Below are 11,379 nucleotides of genomic sequence, written 5' to 3'. Positions count from 1 at the left end.
TTGGGCAGGGTGGTGTGGAGCTGTAGTCCTAGCTACTCAGGAGGCTGAGGCAGGAGGATCACTTGAGCCCGGGAGTCCAAGGCTGCAGTAAGCCTTGCTTGTGCCATTGCATTCTGGCTCGGAGGACAGGGAGACCCTATCTCAAAGAAATTAATTAATCGCACAGTTGAGCGGCATTTAGTCCATTCACAATGCTGTGCCCACCTCTCGCATGTTCTGAAACATTTGACTGATTCACTGACTGACCGATTGCCCTGTCAGTGCAGCTGTGAAGGGAGGCGACTCTGTGGGGCCCACACCCCCTCTGCCATCTGGTCGTGAAGACAGGCTCTTCTGAGTGGAGAGGCAGAGCGGCCCTGGGGACCTAAGAGCAAGCCTGGCCCGAGGCTTGTGGATTGAAGAGGAAGGCTGGCACTGTACTTCCAGACCACACGCATTGCCCGTCCCCTTGGAGGGGTCACTGATCTGTTCTCAGACTCACAGACCCCTCTGGGATGCCGCCAAAGCCAGGTGTGTGTGAGGAGGCAGGACACAGATATTCCTTCTCTTGCTTTCTTCTCCCACTAACCCTACCGCAGTTCAAAGAGTTTGTTCTGTTTGTCAGCAAATATTCTTAGGCCAGAACCTTAAATGCTTCCATTCTATAACACTGTGCTCATTTGTAAACCAATAAGTAATTTTAACAGCCCTCTGTGGATGCAACAAATGCCTGACATCTGATTTTTTATTTTCTTGAGACAGGATCTCTGCTGCCCAGGCTGGAGTGCCATGGCACAGTCTCAGCTCACTGCAGCCTCTGCCTCCTGGGCTCAAGTGATTCTCTTGCCTCAGCCTCCTGAGTAGCTAGCATTACAGGTGCCACCACCATGCGCAGCTACATTTTTGCATTTTTAGTAGAGACGGGGTTTTGCCATGTTGGCCAGGCTGGTCTTGAACTCCTGACCTTAGGTGATCCACCCACCTCTGCCTCCCAAAGTGCTGGGATTACAGGTGTGAGCCACCGTGCCTGGCCCTGATGATATGAATGGTAGGGGTGGTGGGGCAGGCAGTAGTTGTGGGAGTTGACAGTGCTCACAGGGAAATTTATAGCTTTAACCACCTATGTAATAAAAGGGGGTCTCAAATAAAAAACGTTTGGCTGGGCATGGTGGCTCACGCCTGTAATCCCAGCATTTTGGGAGGCCGAGGCAGGCGGATCATGAAGTCAGGAGATCGAGACCATCCTGGCTAACATGGTGAAACCCCGTCTCTATTAAAAATAGAAAAAATTAGCTGGGCGTGGCGGCACGTGCCTGTTGTCCCAGCTACTCAGGAGGCTGAGGTGGGAGAAGGGTGTGAACCTGGGAGGTGGAGCTTGCAGTAAGCCGATACCATGCCACTGCACTCCAGCCTGGGTGACAGAGCAAGACTCTGTCTTTTAAAAAAAAAAAAAAAAAAAAAAAAAAGTTGGCTTTGGCCGGGCTCATGCCTGTAATCCTAGCACTTTGGGAGGCTGAGGTGGGTGGATCACGTGAGGTCAGGAGTTTGAGACCAGCCTGGCCAACATGGAGAAACCCCATCTCTACTAAAAATACAATTAGCCGGGCATGGTGGCAGGCGCCTGTAATCCCAGCTACTGGGGAGGCTGAGGCAGGAGAACTGCTTGAACGGGGGAGGCAGAGGTTGCAGTGAGCCAAGATCATGCCATTGCACTCCAACCTGAGTGACAGCGAGACTCGGTCTCAAAAAAGAAAAAAAGAATTCTACTTTCAGCTAGAACAAATGAAACCTAAAGAAAGATTAGAGAGGAAATGAGTAAACTAGAAAGCAGAAAAACCAAAAGTTCCTTGAAAAGATCAACAAAATTGGCAAACTCTTAGCTAGACTGACTACCAAAAGCATGAAAGAGGGGACATCATTACCAATCTTACGGAAATGAACAGGACTTGGAATAGTAGGAAAACCACCCAACTAGGTGAAGCTGACAAACTCCCAGAGGGACACAAATCACTTCAATTGACTCAGAAACAGAAAATCTGAATAGACCTGAAACAAGAAATTACAGTATTGAGAAGTCCTAAGTTTTCCTACAGGAAGCCTGTGCCCACAGGGCTGCCGCTGTGAGCTGTCAGGAACCCTAACCATTCACAATCTTCACAACGTGGCGGGCAAGGCGCGCCCCCCGAGTCTAGGGGCTAAAGGCAGCGAAAGGCATCCCAATCCCCGCCCCCACCCCACAGACCAATGTCCGTCATGAACACAGATGTAAGGATCCTCAACAAAATATTAGCAACCCAAACTCGGCAACATCACACACCATGACCACGTGGGTTTGTCACAGTAAAGTGAGGTTGCTTAAACATCTACAAAGCACTCACGGTCATAAGCCTCATTAATAGAAAAACAGATGCCTGTAATCCCAGTACTTTGGGAGGCTGAGGTGGGCAGATTGCTTGAGCCCAGGAGTTCAAGACTAGCCTGGGCAATATAGTGAAACCCTGTCTTTACCAAAATAAACCAAAAAGAAACCAAAAAGTAGCCAGGCATGGGAGCGCATGCTTATGGTCTCAGCTACTCACAAGGCTGAAACCAGAGGATCATGTAAGCCCAGGAGGCGCAAGTTCAGTGAGCTGAGATCGTGCCACTGCACTCCAGCCTGGGAGACAGAGCCACAGCCTGTTTTCCAAAAAAAAAAAAAGGACCCATGAGATCCATCTCAATCAATGCAGAAAAGCACAGTACAAAGTCCCACTCCTGTTCCTGATAAAGAATCTCGCAACCCAGAAAGAGAAGGGGACGTCCCCAGCTAGAAAAGGCCGTCTGCATTAGGCCCCACTTGCTGCTGGGATAGGTCACCACCACCTCAGTGATTTAAAACAACACAAGTTTAGGTCAGGTGTGGTGGCTCACACCTGTCATCCCAACACTTTGGGAGGCTGAGGAGGGTGAATCACTTGAGGTCAGAAGTTCAAGACCAGCCTGGCCAACATGGCGAAACCCCGTCTCTACTAAAAATACAAAAATTAGCTGGGTGTGATGGCGCATGCCTGTCATCCCAGCTACTTGAGGGGCTGAGACCAGAGAATTGCCTGAACCCAGGAGGTAGAGGTTGCAGTGACCTGAGATCACACCACTGTACTTCCAGCCTGGGTGACAGCAATACTCCATCTCAAAAAAAAAAAAAAAAAAAAAAAAAAAAAAAACCCAAGAACCAAAACACGAGTGTATCTTGCGGTTTGGAGGTCGGTAGTCTGACACGGGTCTCACGAGACTAAAAGGAAAGTGTGGGCAAGGCTGCGTTCCCCGCAGGGGCTCTGGGAGAGGTTCTATACCCCCATCCTTTCAAGAGGCACTCTTGGCTCGTGGACCTTCCTGCCACCTTCAAAGCCAGCAGCAGCAGGCCAAGTCCTCCATGCCTCAAGGCAACTCCTCCTCTGCCTTTAAGGACCACACGATTCCCTAGGTTCACCTGGAAAACCCATTTGGGGAACCCAGTTCCATTTGGGGAACTGACCTGAAATTGGCACCTCGTCTGGGTGGTGCGGCCCTCACATCCCAGGGCCCAGGGCTCAGAATGTGGCCATCTTTGCGGTGAGCACTATTCTGCCTCCCAAGCTCGTGGCGTAGTTCATGGTGGGTGACAGTGGTTCCCTCTAAAGGCAGAAAAAGACGTTTCATAAGATGCTAAAAAAAAAAACCACACACACACACATTGGAAAAAGTAAAAGTGTCTATTCATAGCACAAGGGTCCTCTACAGAGCAAGGCCTATGGGACACACACAACTGCAAAAAGGAAGTTCAGCTGGGCCTCGGGATCCAGAGTTAACAGATTCATCACCTTTCTATAGACTACGAACCATGCAAACAAAACTCAGATTCCAGTCACCAGCATGGAAACTAGAACACGCACTTAGGAACCACCTTGGTGAAGGAAACGGACAATTTATACACTAAAAACAGAAGCTATTTGCTGAGAAAAATGGAAAGACAACCCACAGTCATTGGGACGGAGACTCCTGTTACGATTTCCGTCTCCCCAGATGGACCCATGGATCCCATGCAGGTCCTATTAAGATCCCAGCAGGGGCCGAGCGCGGTGGCTCACACATGTAATCCCAGCACTTTGGGAGGCCAAGGTGGGTGGATCACCTGAGGTCAGGAGTTCGAGACCAGCCTGGCCAACACGGTGAAACCCCGTCTCTACTAAAAATACAAAAATTAGCCAGGCGTGGGCCACCAGCTACTCGGGAGGCTGAGGCAGGAGAATCGCTTGAACCCAGGAGGTGGAGGTTGCAGTGAGCTGATAACGTGCCACTGTACTCCAGCCTGGGCAACAAGAGCAAAACTCTGTCTCAAAAATAAAGTGTGACAGTGGTGTAAGGAAGGGTATGAAGAACAACAGATCAGAGTTTAGAATAAACCCTTGTATTCATGGCCATCTGATTTTTCAACAAAAATGCTAAGACATTTCAATTGGGAAAAGGAGAGTCTAACAGATGGTGTTGGGACAATTAGATATCTGTGGAAGAAGTGACTTGAGACCCTTCCTCATATCCTCATAAAATAACTCAGAACGGATCACAGACCTAAATATAATAGCTGAAGCCACCAAACTTTCAGAAGCAGCTGTAGGAGAACATCTCTGTCATCTTAGGTTAGGCAAAGAGTTGTTAGAGAAAAAAAAAATCAGTTGGAACTTGTCACAATGAAAAACTTTTGTACTTTAAAAAGACAACTTTTGGCCGGGCGTGGTGGCTCAAGCCTGTAATCCCAGCACTTTGGGAGGCCGAGACGGGCGGATCACGAGGTCAGGAGATCGAGACCATCCTGGCTAACACGGTGAAACCCCGTCTCTACTAAAATACAAAAAAAAAAAAAACTAGCTGGGCGCGGTGGCGGGCGCCTGTAGTCCCAACTAGTCGGGAGGCTGAGGCAGGAGAATGGCGTAAACCCGGGAGGCGGAGCTTGCAGTGAGCTGAGATCCGGCCACTGCACTCCAGTCCGGGCGAAAGAGCGAGACTCCGCCTCAAAAAAAAATAAAAAAATAAAAAAAAAACCAACAACTTTTTTTTCATTCTTTTTGAGATGAGGCTTTGCCCCGTTAACCAGGCTGGAGTGCAGTGGCATGATCATGGCTCACTGCAGCCTCAAGCAATTCTCCAGCCCCAGCCTCAGCTTCCCGAGTAGCTGGGACCACAGGTGCATACCACCATGTGTGGCTAATTTTTGTATTTTTTGTGGAGGTGCGGTCTTGCTATGTTGCCTAGGCCAGTCTTGAAATCTTGGGCTTAAGCAACCCTCCAGCCTCAGCCTCCCAAAGTGCTGGGATTACAGATGTGAGCCACCACACTGGGCCAAAAGACAGCTTTAAAAAAAAAAAAAAAAAAAAAAAAAAGCCACAGGCTGGGAAAATTTTTTCTAGTTTTTTTTTTTTTTTCCTTGTTGATCCACCAGTGAGAGTTGTAAGTAATATACAAAGCCTTACACAACTCAAAAACATAACCCAATTGAAAATGAGTATCCAGCAGCTTTGTACATGTTAAAAAAATAAAAACAAAAGGGTAACTTAGATTATGTCACTAAAGACTGACATTAGAATGGCCAATAAACACATGAAGAGGTTTGACATCACTAGTTAACAGAAAAACATGAGTGGGAATAGCTTACAGGAACATACCAAATGCTGGTGAGGATGTGGGACAACTGAAACTCACATACATTGTAAAACAGTACACGTGGCTGGGCGTCGGGGCTCACACCCGTAATGCCAGCACTGTGGGAGGCCAAGGTGGGCAGATCATCTGAGGTCAGGAGTTCGAGAGCATCCAGGCCAACATGGTGAAACTCCGTCTCTGCTAAAAATAAAACAATTAGCTGGGCGAGGTGGTGGGTGCATGTAATCTCAGCTACTCAGGAGGCTGAGGCAGGAGAATTGCTTGAACCCAGGAGGTGGAAGTTGCAGTGAGTCGAGATTGTGCCACTGCACTCTAGCCTGGGCGATAAGAGTAAGATTCTGTCTTTAAAAAAAAAAAAGTATGCCCACACTGGAAAAGTTTTACAAAAGAGATACAACACTATGAACCAGCAACTCCGCTCCTAAGACTGTACCCAAGAAAAGTGAAACCTGTGTCCAAAGACTTGCACACAAATAGAGTACCATTTTTCACAGCATCCCCAAATGGGAACAGCCCAAGCCTCCAGCAACTAAGAAGGAGCCATGAACAAATGAGGCCACAGAGTGGAGCATCGTTCAGCTGTAAAGCATGAAGAATTGCTCCATGTCACGGCATGGACGAGCCTCCAAAACACCGCATCCACGGAAGACCGGATGCAGAGCACACGGCTCATGTGGGAAAGGCGGACGGCAGTGCTGGCCGCACAGCGTGCATTTCCTGTCACCGACTGCACACTTACAGTGAGGGAATTTTATGCTCTGTAAATTATAAATCAGTAAAACTGTTTTAGAAGCAGAATCATAGGGTAAAGGGGACACATTACTTCATACTTAGTTATCCCAACCTGTCTAGAAAACAATTCCAGCCCTGACAAACAGCAGATGAAATTGAGGAGGGAAAATGATAATGCATAATAGTATCAAAAGCAACAATCATATAGGAAAAGAACCTAAAAAAATCCATGCAAGAGTACAACGTAGAAAATCTACAAAAACGTGAGAGACACAGGTCCTCGGTAAAGGAGGAAATACTGCATGTCCCCAGGTTGGGAGACTCAGTACAGGAAGACATCACAGACTGCAGCGCCACTCAGAATTTGGTTTTGTTTTAGAGACTCAACAGCTGCTTCCAAGGTTTATATGGAAACACAGAGGACTGGGAAGAGCCAAGATGCTCTTGAAGAATGAGGCCCTACTCTACCAGGTATGAGAATTTCCTGAGAATGACAGGGAGACCCCATCTCAATAAAAAAATAAAAATTAGCTGAGCTTGGTGGCACACACCACGCCTGTAAGTCCCAGCTACTTGGGAGGCTGATGTGGGAGGATCACCTGAGCCTGGGAGATTGAGGCTGCAGTGAGCCAAGATGGCACCACTGCACTCCAGCCTGGGAAACAGCAAGACCATGTCTCCAAAAGAAAGAAAGAAAAACTCCAGCTTACCAAAAAGTCCCCACTGTGCAGAGAGCGTGGCAGTGGACAGAGGGGACCAAGAATCCAGAAAGGGGCCCAGGCTTAGATGGGCTTGATTAATGATGAGCAGTGACAGCCCTTCCACTAAACAGCACAGAGGCTGATGGTAACCCCCACATGGGAACAGTTAACCCTGAGCTCGGCCTCTCCCTCTTAGGAGACTGATTAGAAGGGGAAACAGGACAGTGTCTGCACAAAATAGTACTTGAAACCATAAAAATAAAAGAGGACATTAAGAATGTTGCCATTTTCCCATCTGTATTAGTCCATTCTCACATTGCTGTAAAGGACTGCCTGAGAGTGGGCAATTTATAAAGAAAAGAGGTTTAACTGACTCGCAGTTCTGCAAGGCTGGCGAGGCCTCAGGAAACTTACAATCATGGTGGGAAAAGCAGCAAACAAGTCCTTCTTCACATGGCAGCAGGAGAGAGAAATGAGTGCCCAGTGAAGGGGGAAGCCCCTTATAAAACCATCAGATCTCATGAGAACTCACTCTCAAGAGAACAGGATGGAGAGAACCAAGCCCCTGATTCAGCTGTCTCCACTGGGTCCCTCTCACACGTGTGGGGATTATGGGAACTACAAGAAGAGATTTGGGTGGGGACACAGCCAAACCATATCATCCCGCCCCTGGCCCCTCCTAAACCTCATGTCCTCACAATTCAAAACGCAATCATGTCCTTCCAGCCGTCCCCCAAAGTCTTAAATCATTCCAGCATTAATCCAAAAGTCCAAGTCCAAAGTCTCATCTGAGACAAGGCAAGTCCCTTCTGCCTATAAGCCTGTAAAATAAAAGGTGCAGGCATTAGGTAAATACATCCATTCCAAACGGGAGAAGCTGGCCAAAACAAAGGGGCTACAGGCCCCATGCAAGTCCGAAATCCAACAGGCAGTCAAATCTTAAAGCTACAAAATGATCTCCTTTGACTCCATGTCTCACATCCAGATCACACTGATGCAAGAGGTGGGTTCCCAAGGCCTTGGGCAGCTCCACCCCTGTGACTTTGCAGGGTACAGCCCCCCTCCCAGCTGCTTTCACAGGCTCATGTCAAGTGTCTGTGGCTTTTCCAGGTGCATGGTGCAAGCTGTTGTCAGTGGATCTACCATTCTGGGGTCTGGAGGATGGTGGCCCTTTTCTCACAGCTCCACTAGGCAGTGTCCCAGTAGGGACTCTGCGGGGATCCAACCCCACATTTCCCTTCCGTATTGCCCTAGCAGAGGTTCTCTGTGAAGACTCTGCCCCTGCAGCACACTTCTGCCTGGAAATCCAAGTGTTCCTATACAGCCTCTGAAATCTAGGCAGAGATTCCCAAACCCTTTTTTTTTTTTTTTTTTTTTTTAATAGAATCTTGCTCTGTCACCCAGGCTGGAGTGCAGTGGCATGATCTTGGCTGACTGCAACTTCCGCCTCCCAGGTTCAAGTGATCCTCCCACCTCAGCCTCCCAAGTAGCTGGGACTACAGGTGTGCATCACCACGCTTGACTAATTTTTGTATTTTCAGTAGAGACAGGGTTTTGCCATGTTGGCCAGGGTGGTTTCAAACTCCTGACCTCAGGTGAACTACCTGCCTCAGCCTCCCAAAGTGCTGCTGGGATTACAGGTGTGAGCCACTGCACCCAGCTCCCAAACCTCAATTCTTGACTTCTGGGCATCTGGAGGCCCAACACTACATGGAAACTGCCAAGGCTTGGGGCTTGCACCCTCTGAAGCAATAGTCTGAGCTGTACCTTGGCTACCTTTCGCCATGGCTGGGAGGCAGGGCACCCAAGACTGTACAAAGCAGCAAGGCCCTGGGCCCGGTCCACTAAACCATTTTTTCCTCCTAGGCCTTGGGACCTGTGATGGGAGGGGCTGCCCTGAAGACCTCTGACATGCCCTGGAGACATTTTCCCCACTGTCTTTGTGATTAACATTTGGCTCCTTGTTATGCAAATTTCTGCAGCCAGCTTAAATTTCTCCTCAGAAAATGGGCTTTTTTATGGCATCACTATGCTGTAAATTTTTCAGCCTTTTATGGTTGGCTTCCCTTTTAAACTAAAGTTCCAATTCCAAACCATATCTTTGTGAATACATAAAACAATGCTTTTAACACAGCACCCAGGTCACCTTTCGAACACATTGCTGCTTAGAAATTTCTTTCACTGGTTGGGTGCAGTGGCTCACGCCTGTAATCCCAGCATTTTGGGAGGCCTAGGTGGGCAGATCACAAAGGCAGGAGATCAAGACCCTCCCGGCCAACATGGTGAAACCCCGTCTCTACTAAAAATACAAAAATGAGCTGGGTATGATGGCGCCCTTCTGTAGTTCTAGCTGCTCAGGGGGCTGAGACAGGAGAATTGCTTGAACATGGGAGGCAGCGGTTGCAGTGAGCCGAGATCACCCCACTGCACTCCAGCCTGGGTGACAAAGCGAGACTCCATCTCAAAAACAAAAAAAAAGGAATTTCTTTCACCAGATGCCCTAAATCATCTCTCTCAAGTTCAAAGTTCCACAAATCTCTAGGGCAGAGGCAACATGCTACCAGTCTCTGCTAAAGCACAGCAAGAGTCACCTTTATTCCAGTTTCCAACAAGTTCCTCCTCTCGGAGACCACCTCAGCCTGCACTTTGTTGGCCATATCACTATGAGCATTCTGGTCAAAGGCATTCAGCAAGTCAGGAAGTGCCAAACTTTCCCACATCTTCCTGTCCTCTTCTGAGCCCTCCAAATGGTTCCAACCTCTGCCCGTTATCCAGTTCCAAAGTCACTTCCACATTTTTGGGTATCTTGACAGCAGTGTCCCACTGTAATAATAATTATTACAGTAATAATTTACTGTATTAGTCTGTTCTCACGCTGCTGATAGACATACCTGAGACTGGGTAATTTATAAAGGAAAGAGGTTTAATGGACTCACAGTTCCACATGGCTGGGGAGGCCTCACAATCATGTCGGAAGGCACAGGGTCTTACATGGTGGCAGGCAAGAGCGCGTCTGCAGGGGAACTCCCATTTATAAAACCATCAGGTCTCATGAGAGTTACTCACTACCCACAACAGTATGGGGAAAACTTCCCCCATGATTCAGTTATTTCCACCTGGCCCTGCCCTTGACACGTGGGAATTATCGTAATTCAAGGTGAGATGTGGGTGGGGACACAGTCAAACCGTGTCACCATCTTTGTTGTTGGTATTTGAGGAATCAAGCTCAACATTTAAGGGACATCGTCTTTTTTTTTTTTTTTTTTTTTTGAGGTGGAGTCTCACTCTGTTGCCCAGGCTGGAGTACAATGGTACGATCTCGGCTCACTGCAACCTCCACCTCCCGGGTTTAAGTGATTCTCCTGCCTCAGCCTCCTGAGTAGCTGGGATTACAGGCGTGTGCTACCATGCCTGGCTCATTTTTGTATTTTTAGTAGAGACAGGGTTTCACCATGTTGGTCAGGCTGGTTTTGAACTCCTGACCTTGTGATCCACCTGCCTCGACCTCTCAAAGTGCTGGGATTACAGGCGTGAGCCACCGTACCTGGCCAGTACATAGTCTTAATTAAAATTAAGAACTCTCACCAGCCCAGTGGCTCACGCCTGTAATCCCAGCACTTTGGGAGGCCGAGGCGGGCAAATCATCTGAGGTCGGGAGTTTGAGACCAGCCTGACCAACATAGAGAAACCCCATCTCTACTAAAAATACAAAATTAGGGGCTGGGCACGGTGGTTCACGCCTGTAATCCCAGCACTTTGGGAGGCTGAGATGGGTGAATCACGAGGTCAGGACTTCGAGACCACCTTGGCCATTATGGTGAAACCCTGTGTCTACTAAAAATACAACAAATTAGCTGGGCTTAGTGGTGGGCACCTGTAATCCCAGCTACTTGGGAGGCTGAGGCAGAAGACTCGCTTGAACCTGGGAAGCAGAGGTTGCAGTGAGCTGAGATCATGCCACTGGTCTCCAGCCCTGGCGACAGAGTGAGACTCCGTCTCAAAAAATAAATAAAATAAAATAAAATAAAAATTAGCCAGGCGTGGTGGCTCATGCCCGCAATCTCAGTACTCAGGAGGCTGAGGCAGAAGAATTGCCTGAACCTGGGAGGCGGAGGTTGCAGTGAGCCGAGATTGCGCCATTGCACTCCAGCCTGGGTAACAAGAACGAAACTCCATCTCAAAAACAAACAAACTCACCAGAATCCTAATGAGAGGATGGAAAGGCCACACAGTGTGACAGAGACCACCGGCCACACACCTGACAGGTGTGCGTGCAGAAAGCTTTTGGTCT

The sequence above is a fragment of the Rhinopithecus bieti genome, unplaced genomic scaffold, assembly GCF_001698545.2.
Source record: "Rhinopithecus bieti isolate Rb0 unplaced genomic scaffold, ASM169854v2 scaffold_47707, whole genome shotgun sequence".
NCBI classification, from domain to species: Eukaryota; Metazoa; Chordata; class Mammalia; order Primates; family Cercopithecidae; genus Rhinopithecus; species Rhinopithecus bieti.
This window is presented reverse-complemented; position numbering follows the sequence as displayed.